Genomic DNA, 23535 nt, shown 5'->3' with positions numbered 1-23535 from the left:
GAATGAGCTCCAGCAGGACAACACTAATGTAAAAATTATGAATATACAGTACAAACTGAGAATTCATACAATCAAATACACAAAGTTGTCCGAAGTATGATCATCCAAGTAGGTCATTTGGTGATGGTCATACATCATTGTGAATTTAAGATTGTGCTCATTTTGGTTGAGGGGAGCATACAACCTTAATAGTAGGTCCTCGGGTCCCTCCCAGAAGACGAGGACGTCATCAATGTACCACAGCCACATAATGATGTGGCTCTTATACATGACGAGGTCCTCCTTGCCTAGGAGGTACTGATCCCACTCACCCAGGTACAGATTGGCGTGGGCCAGGGCACAACATGTGCCCATGGCCACGTCCTGCACCTGGAGGTAGTGGGAGTTGTTGAACGCAAAAAAGTTATGATGCAAAATGTAATCCAGTCCATCAACAATAAATTCATTGAGTGTCTGATCATACCTACAACTTTGTTGGAGGAACCCCTGTACAGCTGCAATCCCCTTAGTGTGGGGGATCGAGCTGTACAGCGCCTCGACATCGATGGCAACTAGTAGTGAATTGGCTGGTAGGGTTAAATCTTTGACTATTTGTAGCAGGTGTATTGTATCCTTCAATAAAGAGGGCATACCTATAATAAATGGTGGTAAGAAGGAGTCAATAACTTTACTCAAATTTTCAGCTATTGCTCCTTTACCAGAGACGATGGGTCATCCGGGAAGTGGGGTCTGGCATTTATGGATTTTATGCAGGCTGTAGAATGTAGCCACCTTAGGATGTTTGATCTTAATAAAGTCATATTGGTCTTTAGTAATGACCCCTCTTTTGAGGGCTAAATCGATCATATTGTAAAATTTTGTATAATATATATATGAATCAATTAAATCGAAATGGTTTGATACCAGTTCTTATTGTTCAAAATGTCTTGACACATACATATGTAGTCCGAGTTGTCCATTAGGACCACATTCCCTCCCTTGCACTGTGTTTCACTGTTATACTAGTATTCTTACATAATGTCTCTACAGCCTGGTATTCATCTAGGGTTAAGTTGTCAGGGCAGATTTTTTTGCGCGGAAGTTTGCAAATGTCCTTAGATGTTTGTTTCACAAATGTCTCTATTCTAGTATTGAGACTCAAAGGGGGGAATTTGGAGGACAGTTTTTTAAGGCCTGTCTTAGAGTCTAATCAAGGTTTATTAGCGTCTTCAAGTAATGTTTCCAAATCGATTTGGTCTGTTAGGTCTACAGTGTTGTTTTCCTGGAATAAGAGAGTCAGGTCCTATAGGGCCTTAAACTCCCTCATACTAAAACTGGATCGGTGGTGTCTACCTGCGTATCGGTCTTTGTATGCAGGCTCTTAAGTAGGAGCCTGCGTGCGAAGAGCTGTAGGTCTGTAACTACTTCAAATGAGTCAAAGTTTTCTTGTGGACCAAAGGTTAATCTGCGAGCCAATACATTAATTTCGACTGGGGACAGAGGGTAGGAGGAAAGATTAATAACACTGAAGGATTCTGTTGAATCTGTGTTATATATGTGTCCAGATTTCCTACTCCCTTGTTTATTTGAGGTGAGGAAAGTCCCCGTATCGGGTTTAAAGGATTCAGACGCGTAGATTGAGAACGTGTTATTGTCTGATTCACATTTGTGCTATAGTAGTGGGATTTTCCAAAGTGTGAGTATCTGATTCCCTGACTGGTACATATGAAATATCATGTCTAGTATCTGAAGTACCTGGATACTCATGATTAGGTGCATTTTGGCCATTTGGCCTGCTTACTTTGGATATACATCATTGGGTAAATATACCAAACATATACCAAATATACCAACATATAAGATATTGCTAACTGCATTTATTATGTGCAAATAATAGTTGATGTATACATTTACAATGTGTTTTTCCCAACAGACTGCCCCTCTGAAGAAGACCCCAAAAGTGAGGGTCGAAACACTTTAGGGTTATTTTTCATAATTCGGACAACTTTGTGTATTTGATTGTATGAAATCTCAGTCTGTACTGTATATCCATATTTTTTACATAGTGTTGTCCTGCTGGAGCTCATTCTTTTTAACTACCATGTTAAATCTTTTTATCAATAAAATAATTTTTGGATTACTTATATATTGTTGACTCGACCTACAATTCTGCTGCCTAAAAATCCAATTTTTGGGGGAGCGTTCCCCATTTTCTATCTTTTTGGGATGAGCAGCACTCTCTAACCTATATTGGTGTGTGTCTTCCCTTTGTTATATACTATATAGTCTGCCCTAAATACTCTGCAGAAAATTGGGCATTAGGCGTTGGCAGTGCCAGAACACCGTAACCCCTGACAGTTATGTTTGATGGGCCCTGCTATGAAATATTATATCAAGAATTGTAATTACGTTAAATAGGAGCAGAAAAATTGGGCCTTGAGTGGTGGTGGTGGTGCCACAACACTGTAAGCCCTCACAGTTACTCTTGGTGGGTGCAAGAATGGGCCCTGCTGTGAAATATTATGTCAAGAATTGTAATTACATGCCACAGTTAAACAGGACCCTAAGATTTGTGGTATCAAAGAAAGGGATCATTACTGGCTGGCAACCCTTCTTCATCCACGTTACAAGGGTAAGGTTTCAGAATTCATTCTGCCTTTGCAGAGGGAGCAGAGGATGAAATATCTTCAGGAGGCCATGAAGAAAGGTTTGTGCAATGCGTTTCCAGACCCTGGGAGGTTACAATTTCCTGGTGGTGGACAATGTGTTGCTGAGGCTTCAGTCAGTCAGAGGAAGAGCGGTGGAGAAGGTGGCCGGCTGACCGATGCCTTTAGACAATTTTTCAGTCCTAAGCAACCATCATCAGCGTCTGCATTGCATGGTGCAGGAATATCTTGTGGCAAGAGTGGGCTTGGAGACCTTTCCAACAGACCATCCACTGGGTTACTGGGTCTTGAGGATGGTCCACTGGCCAGAACTTGCTCAATATGCAATTGAGCTACTGGCCTGTTCTGCATCCAGCGTTATTTCTGAATGCACATTCAGTGCTGCTGGAGGGTTTGTAATGGATCAAAGAGTGCGTCTGTCCACAGACTCCATTAATAGGCTCACATTCATAAAAATGAATCAGTCTTTGATCAGCAGCAGCTATCACGCACCTGATGCTGATGTAACTGATTGGTTTTTCTATGGATGTGGGATCCCTTGAAGTCTGCCTATGCTGAGTGACTATCTTATTCCTCCTCAATCTTGATGATGATAGCTTTCAACAATATTTTTGGTTTAGGGCATTACCACCACTGCCTAGGGCCCGATTTTTCTGCCCCTGTTTAACAGGGGCATGTAATTTTTGAGCAAATATTTCATAGCAGGGCCCATTCCTGCACCCAACAAGCAAAACTGTCAGGGGTTACAGTGTTGTGGCACCAGCACCACCACTGCATAAGGTTAATTTTTCTGCCCCTGTTTAACTGGGGCATGTAATTGCAATTTTTGATCAAATATTTCATAGCAGGGCCCATTCCTGCATCCAACAGGAGTATCTGTGAGGGGTTACGGTGTTGTGGCACCACCACTGCCTAAGGCCCAATTTTTTTGCCCCTGTTTAACTAGGGCATGTAATTACAATTCTTGATATAATATTTCACAGCAGGGTCCATTCTTGCACCCACCAAGAGTAACTGTGAGGGCTTACAGTGTTGTGGCACCACCACCATCACCCAAGGCCCAATTTTTCTGCCCCTATTTAACAGGGGCACGTAATTACAATTCTTGATATAATATTTTATAGCAGGACCCACCAAGCATAACTGCCTAAGGCTCAATTTTCTGCAGAGTATTTAGGGCAGACCATATAGTATATAGCAAAGGGAAGACACACACCAATATAGGTTAGAGAGTGCTGCTCATCCCCAAAAGATAGAAAATAGCGAACGCTCCCCCAAAAATGGGATTTTTAGGCAGCAGAATTGTAGGTTGAGTCAACAATATATAAGTAATCCAAAAATTATTTTATTGATAAAAAGATTTAACATGGTAGTTAAAAAGAATGAGCTCCAACAGAACAACACTAATGTAAAAAATATGGATATACAGTACAGACTGAGATTTCATACAATCAAATACACAAAGTTGTCCGAAGTATGAAAAATAACCCTAACGCGTTTCGAACCTCACTTTTGGGGTCTTCTTCAGAGGGGCAGTCTGTTGGGAAAAACACACCGTAAATGTATACATCAACTATTATTTGCACATAATAAATGCAGTTAGCAATATCTTATATGTTGGTATATTTGGTATATGTTTGTTATATTTACCCAATGATGTATATGCAAAGTAAGCAGGCCAGATGGCCAAAATGCACCTAATCATGAGTATCCAGGTACTTCAGATACTAGACATGATATTTCATATGTACCAGTCATGAGAATAGACCACTGGCCAGAACTTACCTAGTAAACTATTGAGCTGCTGGGCATTCAGTGCGGCTATGAAGCCCCTAATGCTGATGTTGCTGATTAAGTGTTTTTGGGATGCGGAATCTCTGCAGGACTTCTAGGCGGACTAGTGTTGCATGTGTTGATTTCATCTGGAAAAATGTTTTTGGTGTAGGTTTCATGTGCACAATTAACACCCAGAGAACACATTTTCCACACCTGTTTGACGGGTGCATATCATTACAATTTTTGACAGCAGAGCCAATTCTTGCTTTCATCAAGAGTACCTCTATAGGATTATGGTGGGAAGGCGCCACTGACACCAAAAGAACAATTTTTCCATACCTGTTTTATGGGTGCATTTCATCACAATTTTTGACAGCAAGGCCAATTCTTGCTTTCATCAAGAGTACCTCTATAGGGTTACGGTATGAAGGTGCCACCGACAATCAAAAAGAACAATTTTTACGCACCTGTTACAGAAACAGAAATCCAAAGTCTGTGGTATAGACACCAAAATTTATTTAAAAAAATCTCTAATCGTGTTCCCTGTGCACTACGTTGTGGCCTCATCATACAGACTGGCTCCCCAAGCCATTGTTTACAAAATAAAGATAGCTTGGAGGGAAATTTCCATTTTTTGGGCTTTATAAATGCAATTATTGCTAAAGCAGCTTCTATACAAAGCACAGATGTGCCACTTTACAGATGGGCTAAGGGGATCCCCCAGACAATATATTGAAAGCATTTTTTTATTTTTATACTTTCACTTTAAGCATCAATAAATCACTGCTCATTTAAAAAATTTAGTTTTTTACAACCTTTTTTTCATTGATATATCCCCCAGGACAGTACCCAGACCCCCATAACCATTGTATGCCCAATTACTTGCATATAAGCCTTTAAAATGGGCACTTTAGATTTTTTCACATAGACTTCAATGGGGTTCATTATTCGGTTCCGTACTTTCCCAATGTTCGAAAGTTCTGGTGCAAACCGAACAGGGAGTCATTTGGCCTATCCCTACTTGTTAGACCTATGGTATCCAATGTGAAGTCCTCTCCAATTCAAATTACTCTTGCCGTGCATAGCCCACATTGACCGGCACGTAGTTCAATGCGCTCCCAAAAAAACACCTCGTGTAAGTGAAGTGAAGATCCCCACTCACCGAATGTAGTTGACCTTCATTGTGATATAATAAGATAGTCAAATGAGGCTTAGGCAGTCTCCATGACTAAGAAATCCACGACTAGCTCAACTCATTCCCTTCTCACAACAGTCCATGACTCTAGGGTCTAAATCTCGTAGCAGATTTGGTATTTTATTAAAAACCTTCACCAGGTTTAGCATAAGACAAAAAACATAAAAAAAATCCATCCTATACAGGCACAGCAGTAACTGTAAAAGCTATCCAGGTGTCAACGTGCATTCCACCTAGAGCGCTGCATAGCACACCATGCATCCTACAGTAGGTGCCGCCGATATTGTGTTTCCAGCGCGATCCTGACACGCTGGTTCCCGGCGACAGGCTTCTCTAACCAGCGCAATCCCATCGCGCTGGTTCTCACACTGGCTGCAATAGGAAAATGTATTTTTCCTATAGTAGCAAGCGAGCGAGAGAGCGGTGATAATGTCGCCACACTAATGAAGCCTGCATGCCTTCTCGGGGGCATACCAGGCCCTTAGGTCTGGTAGGGATTTTAAGGGGAATCCCCTATGCCAAAAAAACGGCATGGGGCCCCCCCAAAATCCATACCAGACCCCTATCCGAGCATGCAGCCCAGCCAGTCAGGAAAGGGGGTGGGGACGAGTGAGTGCCCTCCCTCCTGAGCCGTACCAGTCTACGTGCCCTCAACATGGGGGGGTGGGTGCTTTGGGGGAAGGGGGGTGCCCTGCGGCCCCCCCACCCCAAAGCACCTTGTCGATGAGGACAAGGGCCTCTTCCCAACAACCCTGGCCGTTGGTTGTTGGGGTCTGCGGGAGGGGGGTTATCGGAATGCGGGAGCCCCCTTTATTAAGGGGGCCCCCGGATACCGCCCCCCCACCCTATGTGAATGAGTATGGGGTACAATGTACCCCTACCCATTCACCTGTGAAAAAAAAAACACAACACACAAGGTTTGAAAATAATTTATTGCACTGCTCCAGGGGTCTTCCGTCTTGGGGGGTCTTCTCACCGGACTCCTCCGTTATCTTCTGCTCTTTTACTAGCTCTTTTACTAGTGCAGGAGCCCGGCTTTCTTCTTCGCCGCCGACGGGGGTCTTCTTCCAAATTTGGGGGTCTTGACCCCCTCTTCGGTTCTTCTTGCCGGGCCTCCGCTTTCTTCCTTTAGCTCTTTTACTAGCGGAGGCTCGGTCTTCCTTCGCTGCTGCCCCTTCTTCCAGATTCGGGGGTCTTGTCCCCCTCTTCGGTTCTTCTTGCCGGGTCACCGCTTCTTCTTCCAGCTCTTTTACTAGCGGTGGCCCAGTCTTCTGTCGCCGCCGCCGCCACCGTCTTCTTCTTCTGGAGATGTTGACTCAACGCTCTCTCCGGCCGCAATGCCAGGGACGCCGTGTGCGGTGACTTATATAGGGACAGGGGGCGGGGTCACCGGTTGATGTCACATGGTGATCCCGCCCCCTTATGATGTCACAGTCCTGGAGGATGCTGCAACAACTGCAACACAAGTTATATTGTAACTGAATGTTATTAAAAATGTCCTTTCCTTTTCAATCTGCAGCTCTGTCATTTCCTATAAAATGCAATATGGCAATTCCCTCCCTCCCGCTGCCTTCCACAGGTCTTTCAGACTCTCCCATCCCACGAGAGTACTAAACTACTAGCCGGCACTTACGCTGGCTAGTCGGAGACCCATACAAGCTGGAATCGGCTTTTATCGGGTCTCCGCTATTATAATCCAAAAGCGATGACATCACATCTGGTTTAACTGGATATCAACAGCGCCATTTTTTGAAAATCAAAAGTATTCAAAAACATAAATGTTGGCACTTTGAGTTCTTTAAAGTGCAGAGGAGGGATTGTGGTCTTATTGACCCTTGATCCCTCCATAAAGAGTACCTGTTACATTGTTTGTAATGGTTACATTCCTTGTGACAGCAATAAAAGTAATGCTTTTTTTTAAAAACAACAGTGTAAAAAATAAAAATAAATGAATAATGAAGAAAAAGTAACTCCACCCCCCGTGTTAGCGCACAAAGGTGGACATGTGTGTCGGTCCTTCATGCACCTAGAGCGCAATCGCCCCACAAATGTGCGGTATAACCATGAACGTCGGATCATAGGCAGTAATTCTAGCACTAGACTTTCTCTGTGGATATAAATTGGTAACCCGTAAAGGCTTTTAAAGTGTTGTCTATGGATAGTAAAATTCGGATTATGTATTGTTTTTTTCTTTGCATTCGAATTTAAAAAATGTTATTTTGTTCCAAAAATTGCATTTGAAAAAACACTGTGAAAATACTGTTTGACATTAAAAACAAATGCAAAACCCACCAATTTATTCTCTAGGACCTCTGCTTTAAAAAAATATAGCAGGTTTGGGGAAACAAATGTGCCAGAAAATGCCTGGTCTTCAAGTGGTTAAAATCCCTGCAACATACATAGATCACCCAAAGGGGAATGTTTTTTTTTCAACAAAAGTGGAGTTACTCTTTACAGCAAAAGTTTCATTTTACACACAATAGATAAATCTAATGATGGAAAGGAGATGCATTGTGTTGTTTTAAAGTATAATTTAACACTAGAACTATTCCTAAAGCTGCTTCCTACATCTTCTAACTCCTATACTAACTATCCTGTAAAAGGAAGATGCTTATACTTACCTATTCTCAGAGGCCATAAGCTTACTATGGGGCATCCATTATTGGCTGTACCTCCTCTCCCCTGAAGCTGGCCACTGGGAATGGATCAGGTCACAGTGCAGAGTGGGAATAGGTAAGTATAAGCTCCTTCCTTCTACAGGGTATTAAAATGTGTAACCCCCCTCTCCTGGTTATAAACAATGTGCTGCTAGCCCAATAATGTATATAACAAAAAGCAAAATACTCCAAATGGCTTATACGCAGCTTACAAGTAATGAAAAACAGTTGTTTTATATAAAAATATTATTTTTATTTTCAATTGCAATGACAAAGGGGAAAGGGGATGGAAAGGGGATGGAAAGGGGATGGAAAAGGGAACATGTGGAAAAGGAGGAACAACAACAAGAGCTCTGGTGTACACAAAAATAAACATATTATATGTCTATATGACATTTAACAGAATGACATCCACAAATGGTTTATCTGTGGATATTACTGTTTAGAGTAACCCAAACGCGTTTCAATCATAATTTTGTATACAATCTTCTTCAGGGAGATACAGACATCTATAACATATCAATACAGAATATTAGCAATATTGACATCAATAACATCATCATCATTAGGAATAACGAGCCTGTTTATGCAGGAGTTCAAAAATAACAAACAGTGCTACCTTTGATATAAGAGATATTTAAATAGCCACAGCAAAAAGACAAAACGTCACATCACATCAAGATGTGCTTACGGTGGTCCACCATCTAGAAAATGGGCAGGGAGTCCAATTCTGTCTGCAAAAGGTCATACTTAATTATACTTAATTAGACATGCAGGGGTGAGAGGAGACTCAAATGCGCGTATTATGTATATAATATCTAGAGATTATTTACCTTCAACTTTTTTATTATTGTAAGAATATCCTATGCACTTATTCAAATCCTATTTTGTGCAGAAAGAATGTGTTTCTCAGATTAAATGCATCACCTGGGGGATATGCATTTCCAAAAGGTGTAAACATATGTTTAAACGTTTATAACATATCTATATGGGTAAAGCTGAATTCAATGGGTATAATTACCTTGTTTAACTATCTATCAATCCATTGTGTAATATATTGATTTATCCAGTATGTCAGAGCAGGTGGCTAGTTATACGTTTATCATAAGATTAGTGGTATCATCAGTTCCTCACTATTAAAGCACCCACAAGCTGCATTAAAAGAAACATATATGTATATATATGTAGCGATGACACTTTGGACAAAGTGTCTGTCATGTACAAATTTAGTTTTTGCCTCAGAACAGTAAAGGGGTTCTGAGGGTTAATTATGTAGGTTTAACTTTGACATCAGTTTGGCTGGGCTGTGTTAGAGTTCTGCCTGGTCATGTGTACAGTTAGGTGCACATGACATGCTTAGAACCATACCTGGTTGGACGTTTTAGGTATCAGCTTTCCCGGAGCCAATCAGTGGATGCGCCGGACCCCGCTGAGGAGTCTAGGGATAGGTACTTAAGAGGTTGAAGTCACGTGCTCAAGGTTCATTCATGAGGCCTTAGCTGCCTGTTCCTGTTTCTGCACCCGGGTAGCCCCGCGAGGGGTCCCGGTCACAGGAGCGTTCGTCGCTTCGCAACATGCTTCGGTTGGCTAACCCCAATAGACCCGCCTGGTCTGGGGTGGGGATCCGTCTGCTCCCGAGTCTCGGAACCGGCTGGTCCGAGGCGCAGTATCTGAGGGAGGATTCAAGGCATCTGGGTGTGCTCTCGGCTTGGAGGGGCCCCGCAGCTCATGTAAATGACCGGGGGAGGACTATTCGGAGTAGGGCCAACAAGCTGGCATCCTGAGAAGTGCCTGGTTGCTGGGTTGTGAAGGACACTGACGTATCCACGCTTTTTCCAGTACTGCCAAGGAGACAGAGAACGTTCCAGGTACTGAGGAAAAAGGTTCCTGTTCATTTCTGTTCCAAATTACTCAAAGTCAAAGATTTCAGAAGTTCTGGATCAAAGTGCTGACTGCCATAATCTCTGGCTAGAGATTTGTTCAGCTTTAAAGTGCCCAGCTGCGATTGGCTACTCTCTGGGTGGTATTAGAGACTTTCTGATAATTAGCAGTTCAAGGTGCCTATGTTTCTTCACCCTTGCCCTCTGTTCCCATAGGAGACTGTGTTTGTTGGATGTTATCCCTGCAAATAAAAAGGACTTTTATGGTGTCAGTGTCCAAAGTTGTTGGGTACCAACTCTGGGAACCCCTAGAAGAACCAGCCAAGCGGAGGTAACCGGTAAGCCCAAAAGTTAAGGCCGCCCTGCCAAGGGTTATGGCCGCTACATTATATATATATATATATATATATATATATATATATACATTCAGAGAGGGCTGAGACAGTTATCTCAAACCCACAGGTGAACTGACCATATTGAAATATATTTTAAAAGAAAAGGGATGGTAAATAGTTACTTTCTGAGAGTTACAAGCTCCTGTTCTGCAACTATCCAGTTTGTTGTATCCACATAAGAATAGGTTGTATACTGGATATGCCGTTTATATGGAAGCCTGCTGATACCCTGACCTATCTCACCTGTATGCATAATCAAAGTATGAACCAGCTCTTCTCACATCCCCATCCTGTATTGCATGCTCCTTCCAGCAATGAAAAAATTAAAGGCCAGCTCTATGGCCTCCTCAGAGTCTGGCAGAATCCTGGCTATGGCCACTGACTCCATGGAAACCTGTCCAGCGTTGTAAAGCAATTCGCTAGCACACCTTGCTGGTGGCGTGCAAACGCGTGGGACAGACGCCAGTTAATTATGCATTCCTGCATATACAGGCTCTTTATTCCTTATTATTCCTAGTATTTGTGTACACCAGAGCTCTTGTGTTTGTTGTTCCTCCTTTTCCACATGTTCTCCTTTCCATCCCCTTTCCCTTTTGTTATTGCTGCTTTTATTGATGAAATTTTACCAATTGAAAATAAAAATAATACTTTTTTTAATATAATATATATTTTTTTTTCATTACGTGTAAGTTGTGTATAAGCCATCGAGAGTATCTTGTTTTTTGTTATATAGGGTAAGTACATAACCTTATAAATCTTCCCTCAAGTATGTAGGGGTAAATCTTTTTTTTTTTTTTTCCTGAAGTTGAGCGTTATATCCATGTCCATATGTCAACTTAGTCAACTTTAACTCTTTCAAATTTAACACTTTAAAGTGGTTGTAAAGGCAGACATTTTTTTAACTGTATACCATCTATGCATGAAGAATACAATTTTTCTGTGTGTAGCAGCCCCTTTCAGCCCCCCTAATAGTTACCTGAGCCCCATCTCGATCCAACTGCTGTCAAAGACAGTTAGCAAATCAGGAGAGAGAGGGGGCAGGGCTGAGCCGCGTCTCCATGTCTGAATTGACACACGGAGCTGTGGCTCAGCTCGGGTGCCCCCATGGAAAGCTGCTTGCTGTGGGGGCACTCGAAAGGAGGGTGGGGCCAGGAGCGCTGAAGAGGGACCCGAGAAGAGGAGGATCCAGGCTGCTATGTAAAAAACCACTTCAAAGAGCAGGCGAGAATAACATGTTTGTTATTTTTAAAGTAAAAATAAAACAAGACTTTCGTTTCGCTTTAACTTTCCTTTTCCCCTGAATAATCACAAAGGGTTTTTCTTTCTTGTTTTTTTTGTCACAGCTTTTTTGGTTTTCCTTGAATTAGAGTATGGACACAGGAAGTAGGGGGTGGTTGGAAGTTGATGTGGGGGGTGGGGGGGGGGCAGGGACACGCAGGGTGGCGACCAGGCATAGAGGTCTAGTAATCCATAGATCTACTTGGGAAGAAGATCTGTCGGATTATTTGCATTTAGATGTGAGAAGCTTCCACCTTTTATGCTACCTTTCGCCTCCTCTTTGGGGAATGTCTATGATATATATGGTTGCTATAATAAGTTCGTAGTATATGCACCTTTTATTTATGTTTGTTAGAGTATCCATGTTGTGTTGTAAATGAGATCAAAATATTCCCTTTGTTTTTTTTTTTCTTGTCTTATGAATGTTGCCTTGCTTTTTTTATTGTATTGTATTGTATTGTCTTTGTAACCTTTTTCTAAAATTAATAAAAATAATTTATAAATTAAAATCAAATTTAACCCTATTTTTCTCATGCTGCATTAATTCCTGTGGCCTTTTTTTGATTTATTACTTGAATAAAAAAAAACTAGACATATATACAGTAAATACTACATAAGATCGAATAATCCCAAATCTGTGGGTACCTAGGACCACTATATTGTGTTTGAGATTAGGAAAACAGTGAAACGTATGTGCTTGTGTCTATGACAGAAACAGGACATATGCCTTTGTGTACAAAGGGGTATGCCAGCTTCACACAATAATACAGGAAAACATACAGAATAATCAACAATGCAGAACACCAGACAGTATGTTTATGTTAACAGTAAAACATTTAGTGAATAACTGCAGAAACAGCATGCATAATACTTGGGAACAGCCATATCTGGAATCCATCCCTCCAAAGTACTTGCAGTGAGGAAGATAAATGTAGCATAGGAATCCATTTTAGTGATTGCATTCACTTCTGAAGTTCTGTCAAGGTATACTAACTAGGAAATTGCTCTCCTTGTCCAGAGTGCTCTTCAGCATGACAGGTTACCCTTTTCATAAAAGGACACAGTTCCATCTTCTTCACAGAGAGAATGAGTTTTCGATATTGAGATATTCCCATGTGACCCCAATATACTTTTTGTTACTGAAAGAAATCCATCTTCATGTGTAACAAATACCATTTAGAAATGAAGCAAAGACATGTAGGTTTATGTATGTAAAAAGATACACAGACACACGGTATACCTCCTTTTTTAATTCTCTTTATTGATTTTTAGTGAATTTACAAAAACAGAGCCTTGGGGCATTCTTGTTGAAGTTTAAAGTATATCTAAACCCAACAACAAAATTGTTATATATTGCAACTTACCCATCCTGAAAAGCCATCTCATCACAATTATAATACAATAAGTGCAGCGCTAAACTACATAAGAATATCCCATAAGGATATTAAGTGCAACCAATAAACAAATAAACTTCAAATAAAGTGCATAGTGCCAAATAAAAAATATGAATCCATAGAGTGTCCTTATGTGTATAAAAAATTGTGAAAAAGTTATGAAAAATAATGTGCTAGGCCACTATATATATTGAAAAAATTATGAAACAAATCAGATGAATATAGATAAAAAACAAACTCTTCACACACATCCACCACTGTGTATATTATCATAATCCTTGTGCTCCCTCCACCAGTTGTGCCCTCACCTCATATACTTTATAAATATGCCTTTGTAAATTTGTAATCCTCCAGAACTTTTCTCCTCGTATTCCTCCTCCTTTATGCTGACAGTGAGCTTCAATCATATCGATCACCATTATTATTTATCCTCCTTAGTGAACTCCAATCACAACGACCACATGCAAAGCATTCAGATCTTGCAATAGTGCTTTATCATTTTAAAACATTTATTCAAAACTAAAACAATTTCAATGCACTCACATTTGAAAATAATTAATCAAGCATGTATATACAGTATTGCATGTGCCAATGGTGCTGGGACAAATGAATCACCTTACAACCGGCTCTGCAGCCCCGGCCTTCAGTGCTCCCTCCGTCTATAACACTCTGCCTGTCACTTCCTGATTCCATGTTTGTCAGCCTCTCAGGTCCCTCCTACTAGTTTCGTTGTGACTTCCTCTGGGAGATATGATTGGCTGATGACTGTCCTTGTACTTAAATAGCAAGTTCGAAGCTGAACCCTGAGAACCTTGAGTGGAGAGTGTGAAAGTTTTGCTTTAGACTGCTCGTGATTGCTGTGTTGCATTTTTTTTTTTTTATTTTTTTTTTTTTGAGGAGGGGTTCCTTGTAGCTTTTTTAACACCCTCTCTGTCACTTTTTAAACAGACTTTTTTTTATTCTTCCCTTCCTTCAGCCCATTAATTAAGGGGAGCGAATATTGGTCACAGGTGCTTGAGGCATATATAACTTTCTGAGCCTGCTCATCTTTAAGCTTGCTGGAACTTAGAACAAGTGGAACTGAACTAAGTGGTGAGTTAAAAACAAGAATTGAAAACAGGAGGTTTTAACAGGGGTCAAAGTACCTGTGTAGTGTGAGTACCTGAGTGTTGTCTGAGTAGTGTGTGGATCGTTAGTGCCTGTGTGTTGTGTGTGCTTGTGTGTTGTGTGTGCTTGTGTGTGGTATGTACCTGTGTGTAGTGTGTGCTTGTGTATGGTGTGTACCTGTGCGTTATGAGTGCACATTGTCTGCCGGTGCACATGGGCTGTGAGTGCACGTAAGATTCAAGTGCATGTAGGCTGTGAGTGCAAGTGATCTGCGAGTGCATGTTGTCTGTGAGTGCACGTGGTCTGCAAGTGCACGTTGTCTGTGAGTGTAAGTGCTCTATGAGTGCTCGTTGTCTGTGAGTGCACGTTGGCTGCAAGTGCAAGTTGTCTGTGAGTGTGCATTGTCTGCGAGTGCACATAGGCTGTGAGTGCAAGTAGTCTACAAGTGCACGTGGGTCTGCAAGTGCATGTGGGTCTACGAGTGCACATGGATCTGCGAGTGCACATGGGTCTGCGAGTGCAGATAGGGCTGCAAGTGCACATGGGTCTGCGAGTGAACGTGGGTCTGCAAGTACCTGGATATTGTCTTGTTGAGTACCTGTGTATTGTATTGTCAAGTAGTAGTGTCAGGAAGCTAGTTGTTAGTTAAATTGGACAGGGTATAATCCCAATCGTCATTAAATTGGTAGGTATGATGTGCGGCGGTGGTGTAGATGTGACTCGGTGTACATCTTGCGGCTTGTATGCGTTCTTTTATTATCTGATCGAGGGCAAATACTGCTGCACAAAATGTAAGCACATTGTTTCCCTGGAAGCCCAGGTTCTGAATCTATGGAAGCAACTGTCAGCACTGAGAAGACCCTCCATACTCTGCTGATTTCATCATCCAATCATGTGCAAGCTAAAGTTTTTTTAATTTCCTTGCATGTCCCCCCCGGATTTACAGTGACTGCACTTCCAAGTGCACTTGCAGTGCTCTTGTAGTGCAAAGTGGATTTGCCTTTTGTAAATAACCCCCTATGAGTCACTTTACTGTGTGAGTACATTTCAAGGGTACAAACATCAATAAATTATATTCAAACAGACACTCTTCTGTATGTTTATTTCAAGTTATTTATGTGTCATCATGTGCATGTTTCAGACTCCTGCAACCATCGATCCCATATTTTGTTGTATTTGGCTGGGCAACCTCTATTAATATATATGCATTTTTTGTATGGCAAGGTATTTTTTACTTCTGTTCTCCATTTCTCCATCTGTGGAGGTGAAGGTCTCATCCATTTTTTGGCTATGACTTTCCTGACCGAAAACAGTGTCTAATGTAGAAAGATTTTGGTAAATGTATCTATTGCATCGGGAAATATTCCCAGAAGGCATTGCTTCAGATCTAGTGCTAAGGGTGAACTCATGGTGTCGTGCAGGAAATTTACAACTTGTTTCCACAGACCCTGTATTTTGAAGCATACCCAAAGTAGGTGGAAGAACGTGCCAGTCTTCTGGGTGCACATCAGACATACCAAAGTCTGGTTACGTTTGTATCTAGCCACTTTAAGGGGTGTGAGATATGCTCTGTGAATAATGTAAATTTGTGATAGTCTACCCTATGGTCCATGCCAATGGATCTTATTTTGTACAGTAAACGTTTATGGGGAACTGTGTCAAATGCTTTTGCAAAATCCAGATACACCACATCTACGGCCTTCGTTTATATAGATGGCAACTCACCTCCTCATAGAGGGTTAATATATTGGTTTATTATTAATAAATACATATTAATATATTAATATATTGGTTTAACACGATTCTTCATGAATCCATGCTGATTACTGCTAATGATATCGTTTTCATTACTAACATTTTTTATTTAGTCCCTTATCATCCCCTCCAAGAGCTTGTATACTATTGATGTTAGGCTAACTGGTCTGTAATTCCCAGGGATGTATTTTGGGCCCTTTTTAAATATTGGTGCTACATTGGCTTTTCTCCAATCTGCTGGTACCATTCCAGTCAGTAGACTGTCAGTAAAAATTTGAAACAATGGTCTGGCAATTACTTGACTGAGTTCTCTAAGTACACTTGGGTGCAAGTCATCCTGTCCCAGGTGATTTATTAATGTTAAGTTTCCCAAGTCTAATTCTAATTCTTTCCTCTGTTAGCTATGAGGGTGCTTCCTGTGATGTGTCATGAGGATAAACACTGCAGTTTTGGTTACTGAAGCCCCCGATTCCCTTGTGAAGACTGAGGAGAAGAATAAAGTGCATAAAGCGATAATTCTCCCACTCTACAAGAGTCTGGTGGCACCTGCACCAGTATGCTGTCCAGTCCTGTGCACCAGTCCTCATGTATGTACTGGAAATGGAGTGAGTACAAAGAAAGACAACAAAGCTATTAAAGGGTCTGGAGGAAATTAATTATGAAGAAAGATTGCAAGCACTGAACTTATTCTCTCTGGTGAAGAGATACTTTAGAGGGGATATGATTTCAATTTACAAATACCGTACTGGTGAACCCACAATAGGGATAAAACTTTTTTGCGGAAGGAAGTTTAACAAGACCACTCATTAAAATTAGAAGATAAGGGGTTTAACCTTAAACTACATAGAAGGTTCTTTACTGTAAGAGTGGCAGGGATGTGGAATTCCCTTTCACAGGCAGTGGTCTCAGCGGGGGGACATCTATAGTTTCAAAAAACTATTAGATAAGCACCTGAATGACCGCAACACACAGGGATATACAATGTAATACTGACATATAATCACACTAGGGATGAGCTTCGAGTTCGAGTCAAACTCATGTTCTACTCGAACATTGCCTGTTCGCCTGTTCAGCGAACAGTGAACAATTTGGGCTGTTCGCAGCAAATTCGAAAAGCCGGAACACCCTATACAAGTCTATGGGAGAAATCTAAAGTGCTCATTTTAAAGGGTAATATGCAGGTTACTGTCCTAAAAAGTGTTTGGGGACCCGGGTCCTGCCCCAGGGGACATGGATCAATGCAAAAAAAAGTTTTAAAAACGGCCGTTTTTTCAGGAGCAGTGATTTTAATAATGATTAAAGTGAAACAATAAAAGTGTAATATTCCTTTAAATTTCGTAGCTGGGGGGTATCTATAGTATGCCTGTGAAGGGGCGCATGTTTCTGGTGCTTAGAACTGTCGCTGCACAAAGTGTCATTTGTGCAGGAAAAAAAGTCTTTTAAAATCACTTGCGGCTAAATTGTCGGGTCGCCGTAATACAGAGAACACTCAATGAGTGTTCTCTGTATTAGCCGACAATTCATTCATTCATTGATTAAAAAAAAAAAAGCGTGGGGGTTCCCCTAAATTCAATCAAAAGGCCCTTCAGGTCTGACATGGATATTAAGGGGAACCCCGTGTCAAATTTAAAAAAAAAATTGACGTGGGGGTCCCCCCAAATATCCATACCAGACCCTTCAGGTCTGATATGGATATTAAGAGGAACCCCGCATCAAATTTTAAAAAAAAATTGACGTGGGGGTCCCCCTAAATATCCATACCAGACCCTTTATCCGAGCACGCAACCTGGCAGGCCGCAGGAAAAGAGAGGGGGGACGAGAGAGCGGCCCCCCCTCCCTCCTGAACCGTACCAGGCCACATACCCTCAACATTGGGAGGATGCTTTGGGGGTCTGTGACCCCTCAAAGCACCTTGTCCCCATGTTGATAAGGACAAGGGCCTCATCCTCACAACCCTGGCCGTTGGTTGTGAGGGTCTGCGGGCGGGGGGCTTATCAGAATCTGGAAGCCCCCTTTAACAAGGGGACCCCCAGATCCCGGCCCCCCCCCTGTTTGAAATGGTAAGGGGGTACAAAAGTACCCCTACCATTTCACAAAGAAAGTGTCAAAATGGTTAAATAAGACAAACACACTTTTGAAAAATTCCTTTATTAAAAATAAAAAAAATTTAAAAAAAATTCCAGCGGTGCTAATCCACTCTTGCTATCCAGCGACGGGTCTCCGGGGTCCAGCGATGGATGATCATATCCAGCGACGGGGGATCTCTCAGTCCAGCGCTGTCCATACCTCCTTCTTCTGTCTCCACTGCGGAGACACTGCAGAGAGCCGAGCGCTGACATTTCTTATATTGGGAGGGCGGGGCCACCCGTCACCTGACCCCGCCCCTCTGACGCAGGAGAGGGAAGCCAGGGGTTCCCCAGTGACGTGTGGGTGACCCCGCCCCCTCTGATGTAACGCAGGTTTCCGTTACATCAGAGGGGGCGGGGTCACCCACACGTCACTGGGGAACCCCTGGCTTCCCTCTCCTGCGTCAGAGGGGCGGGGTCAGGTGACGGGTGGCCCCGCCCTCCCAATATAAGAAATGTCAGCGCTCGGCTCTCTGCAGTGTCTCCGCAGTGGAGACAGAAGAAGGAGGTATGGACAGCGCTGGACTGAGAGATCCCCCGTCGCTGGATATGATCATCCATCGCTGGACCCCGGAGACCCGTCGCTGGATAGCAAGAGTGGATTAGCACCGCTGGAATTTTTTTTAAATTTTTTTTATTTTTAATAAAGGAATTTTTCAAAAGTGTGTTTGTCTTATTTAACCATTTTGACACTTTCTTTGTGAAATGGTAGGGGTACTTTTGTACCCCCTTACCATTTCAAACAGGGGGGGGGACGGGATCTGGGGGTCCCCTTGTTAAAGGGGGCTTCCAGATTCTGATAAGCCCCCCGCCCGCAGACCCTCACAACCAACGGCCAGGGTTGTGAGGATGAGGCCCTTGTCCTTATCAACATGGGGACAAGGTGCTTTGAGGGGTCACAGACCCCCAAAGCATCCTCCCAATGTTGAGGGTATGTGGCCTGGTACGGTTCAGGAGGGAGGGGGGGGCGCTCTCTCGTCCCCCCCTCTTTTCCTGCGGCCTGCCAGGTTGCGTGCTCGGATAAAGGGTCTGGTATGGATATTTAGGGGGACCCCCACGTCAATTTTTTTTAAAATTTGATGCGGGGTTCCCCTTAATATCCATATCAGACCTGAAGGGTCTGGTATGGATATTTGGGGGGACCCCCACGTCAATTTTTTTTTTAAATTTGACACGGGGTTCCCCTTAATATCCATGTCAGACCTGAAGGGCCTTTTGATTGAATTTAGGGGAACCCCCACGCTTTTTTTTTTTTTTTTTTTTAATCAATGAATGAATGAATTGTTGGCTAATACAGAGAACACTCATTGAGTGTTCTCTGTATTACGGAGACCCGACAATTTAGCCGCAAGTGATTTTAAAAGACTTTTTTTCCTGCACAAATGACACTTTGTGCAGCGACAGTTCTAAGCACCAGAAACATGCGCCCCTTCACAGGCAGACTATAGATACCCCCCAGCTACGAAATTTAAAGGAATATTACACTTTTATTGTTTCACTTTAATCATTATTAAAATCACTGCTCCTGAAAAAACGGCTGTTTTTAAAACTTTTTTTTGCATTGATCCATGTCTCCTGGGGCAGGACCCAGGTCCCCAAACACTTTTTAGGACAGTAACTTTCATATTACCCTTTAAAATGAGCACTTTAGATTGTGAACGTTCGAGTCCCATAGACTTTAATAGGGTTCTAAAGTTCACACGAAGTTTAGGTCTGTTCGCAGGTTCTGGTGCGAACCGAACAGGGGGGTGTTCGGCTCATCCCTAAATCACACACATAGGTTGGACTTGATGGACTTTTTTCAACCTCACCTACTATGTAACCTGTCACCCTGCCCAGCCTGGCATTCACTTCTCAGTCACCTTAAGACAATGAATAGTCCATGTGCTTGTTTTTGTTTATTTTATTGAGGGAATTTAACTTGGATGGGGTGAGGGAAATATGGGATGTCCTGTGAATTGTGTATCAATTAATTGGTAGATTGTATATCAATTAATCGGTGGATTGTTTATCAATCGGTTGACAGATTGTATCTCAATCAATTGGGACAACTATATACACTTCTCTGTACACAGAAGCGGCTCTCTAATTAAGCAAATTAGGCGGTCGCCTTAGGCCTCGCCCCTACAGTAGCCTCGCAGCCGCCTAATTTGCCCATACCGCAGCCTCGATGATTTGATCCATTCGTGACCCGGAGACCCGGAGTCCCAGCGAATCAGAGTACCGCAATGTCCGCGGCTTGTGTGGGGTGTCTCCGTTCCTGCACACCATGAGCTCCACTCCACTGTGCATTGCAGCTGGCCCGGCATCTCTCCCCAGCTGCCTGACTCACACAGTGCAGTGAGTGCACTGCGGAGCAGAGCAAACTGAACCCATCCCTCCTCCTCCTGTGCTGTAATGTTTTACTGTGCACAGAGGTCAGAGGAGGAGGGGGAAAGGAGGCACACCACCTGTACTGAGAGGTGAGCACGCTGGTCTGAGGTCTGCGTAATCTAAAAGCGAGTCTTATGCCCTATACACATGATCAGGAATTCCGACAGTAAAAGTCAGATGTCTACACATGCTCGGAAGCATTGAACTTAATTTTCTCAGCTCGTCGTAGTGTTGTACGCCACCGCATTCTTGACGGTCAAAAGTTCAGAGAACTTTTGTGTGACAATGTGCATGCAAGCCAAGCTTGAGCGGAATTCCGTCTGAAAAACCACCCAAGATTTTTCAGAAGGAAATTCTGCTCATGTATACAGGGCATTACAGAGGAGGGGAGGGGGGCATGAAGAAGAGGTTGAGGAAGGGGGAACAAGCAAAGAGTTCACTTGGAGTAATTTGGGGAGAGGATATCCATCATCCCCCGATCCAATCCCAGCTCCATCCATCCCCCCATACCCTCCCATCTCCATCCACTCCCCATTCCATCCCATTTCCATCCACCCACCCCAATCCCATCCCAGCTCCACCCATCCCTACATACAATCCCAGTTCCATCCACCCCCCATCCCATCTCCATCCACCCCCCATCCCATCTCCATCCACCCCCATCCAATCCTGGCTCCATCCACCTCACCCCAATCCCACCCCAGCTCCATCCATCCCCCAATCCAATCCCAGCTCCATCCATTCCCCATACTATCCCAGCTCCATCCACCCCCATCCCACTCCCGCTCTATCCACCCCACCCCAATCCCATCCTGGCTTCATCCATTCCCTCGATCCCATCCTGGCTCCATCCACCCCACCCCAATCCCATTCTGGCTTCATCCATCCCCTGATCCAATCCCAGCTCCATCCACCTCACCCCAATCCCACCCCAGCTCCATCCATCCCCCCGATCCAATCCAAGCTCCATCCATCCCTCCATACATCCCAGCTCCATCCACCCCCATCCCACCCCAAATCCATTCACCCCACCCCCATCCCACCCCAAATCCATTCACCCCATCCCAATCCCACCCCAAATCCATTCACCCCATCCCAATCCCATCCCGAATCCATCCATTCCCCTCGATCCCATCCCAGCTCCATCCACCCCACTCCAATTCCATCTCAGCTCCATCAATCCCCCAATCCAATCCCTGCTTCATCCATTCCCCCATGCCATTTTGGCTCCATCCACCCCACCCCAATCCCATCCCAGCTCCATTAATTTCCCCCGATACCATCCCAGCTTCATCCATCCCCCAATTACATCCCGGCTCCATCCACCCCCCCCGATCCCATCCCGTCTCCCTCCATCCCCTTGATTCCATCCCGGCTCCCTCCATCCCCCGATCCCATCCTGGCTTCCTCCATCCCCCATCCCATCCCAGCTAACTCCATTCCCCCAATCGAATCCCAACTTCATCTACCACCCTGATCCCATCCCAGCTCTATCCATCCATAATCCCATTCTCGCTCCATCCATTCCCCTGATCCCATTGCAGCTCTATTCCCCCACCCCCTCAATCCTATCCCTGCTCCATCCATTGTGGCAGGTTAAGGGGGGAGAGCCACACCAACACACTAGCCTGCTAAGTGCAGGGGGGTGACACCACATTCTACCACACCAGGTGACACCCACCCTAGTGATGCCACTGTGCAAGGGGGCACTTTAGGACTTTTGCTACAAGGGGGCTTGGATATGAAATCCACCCCCAGGCACATATATTCTCCCCCTAATCAAACAGATGCTGTCTGCCACAAAGGGGTGGCTCTAGGCACCCCACAAGAGATGTGGATAAGTGGGGCACAGTGGCTGCATTTGATGGGCACAGTGGCTGCATTTGATGGGCACAGTGGCTGCATTTGATGGGCTCAGTGGCTGTATTTGATGGGCACAGTGGCTGCATTTGATGGGCACAGTGGCTGCATTTTATGGGCTCAGTGGCTGCACTTAATGGCACAGTGGCTGCTATTGAGGGCACAGTGGCTGCATTTGATGGACACAGTTGCTGCTATTGAGAGCACAGTGGCTGAATTTAATGGCACAGTGGCTGCACTTGATGGCACAGTTTCTGCACTTGATGGCAAAGTGGCTGCACTTGATGGACACAGTGGCTGCATTTGATGGGTACAGGGGCTGCAATTGATGTTTTTTTTATAATTTCTCAGTTTGTTTGCACCCCATCCCCCCAAGAATTGTGAGCACCAGCCTCCACTGATCTATTGTATCATGTCTGAAGCCTCTGACCATCTCTTGTATCATCTGCAGCCTCTGACCATCTCTTGTATCATCTGCACTCTCTGACCATCTCCTGTATCACATCTGCAGTTTCTGATCATCTCTTGTACTATGTCTACAGTCTCTGATCAGCTCCTGTAGTATGTCAGCACAGTCTCTGCCCATCTCTTGTATAATGTCTGCAGTCGCTAACCATATCATGTCTGCAGTCTCTGATCATCTCTTGTATCATGTCTGCAGTCTCTGTTCATCTCTTGTATCATGTCTGCAGTCTCTGACCATCTACTGTATCATGTCTGCAACTCTCTCACTCTGCGGAAGGTGCTCCACAGCCCCCTCGACATAAGAGTTCCCATTTTAAATGCAAGTTGGAACTCTGTGATGTGAAGGGGAATGCAGTGGATTCTGATATAAAGGTAATTTTTTGACACCAGAGCTCCCCCCTCCCTTACATTAGAGTTCCCCTATATAACCAAGGCTGCGGATTCCCCCTTAGATCATGATTCGCAACATTGCCCTTTATATCAGAGTTCCCTTGCACTGTAAGGGGGAATACTGCAGACTCTGATATATGAGGGAACTCTGTGCTGGCTGGGTTATATTAACCTGACCTTCATGTAAATGGAGAAATATGCGTGTAATATATAATATATATGTAATATATATATGATTT

The sequence above is a fragment of the Lithobates pipiens genome, unplaced genomic scaffold (genome assembly GCF_037356315.1).
Source record: "Lithobates pipiens isolate NorthernLeopardFrog02 unplaced genomic scaffold, aLitPip1_a1.2 Scaffold_13, whole genome shotgun sequence".
In the NCBI taxonomy this organism is placed as follows: Eukaryota; Metazoa; Chordata; class Amphibia; order Anura; family Ranidae; genus Lithobates; species Lithobates pipiens.
The sequence above is the reverse complement of the archived record's forward strand: the minus strand, read 5'-3'. Positions refer to the sequence as shown.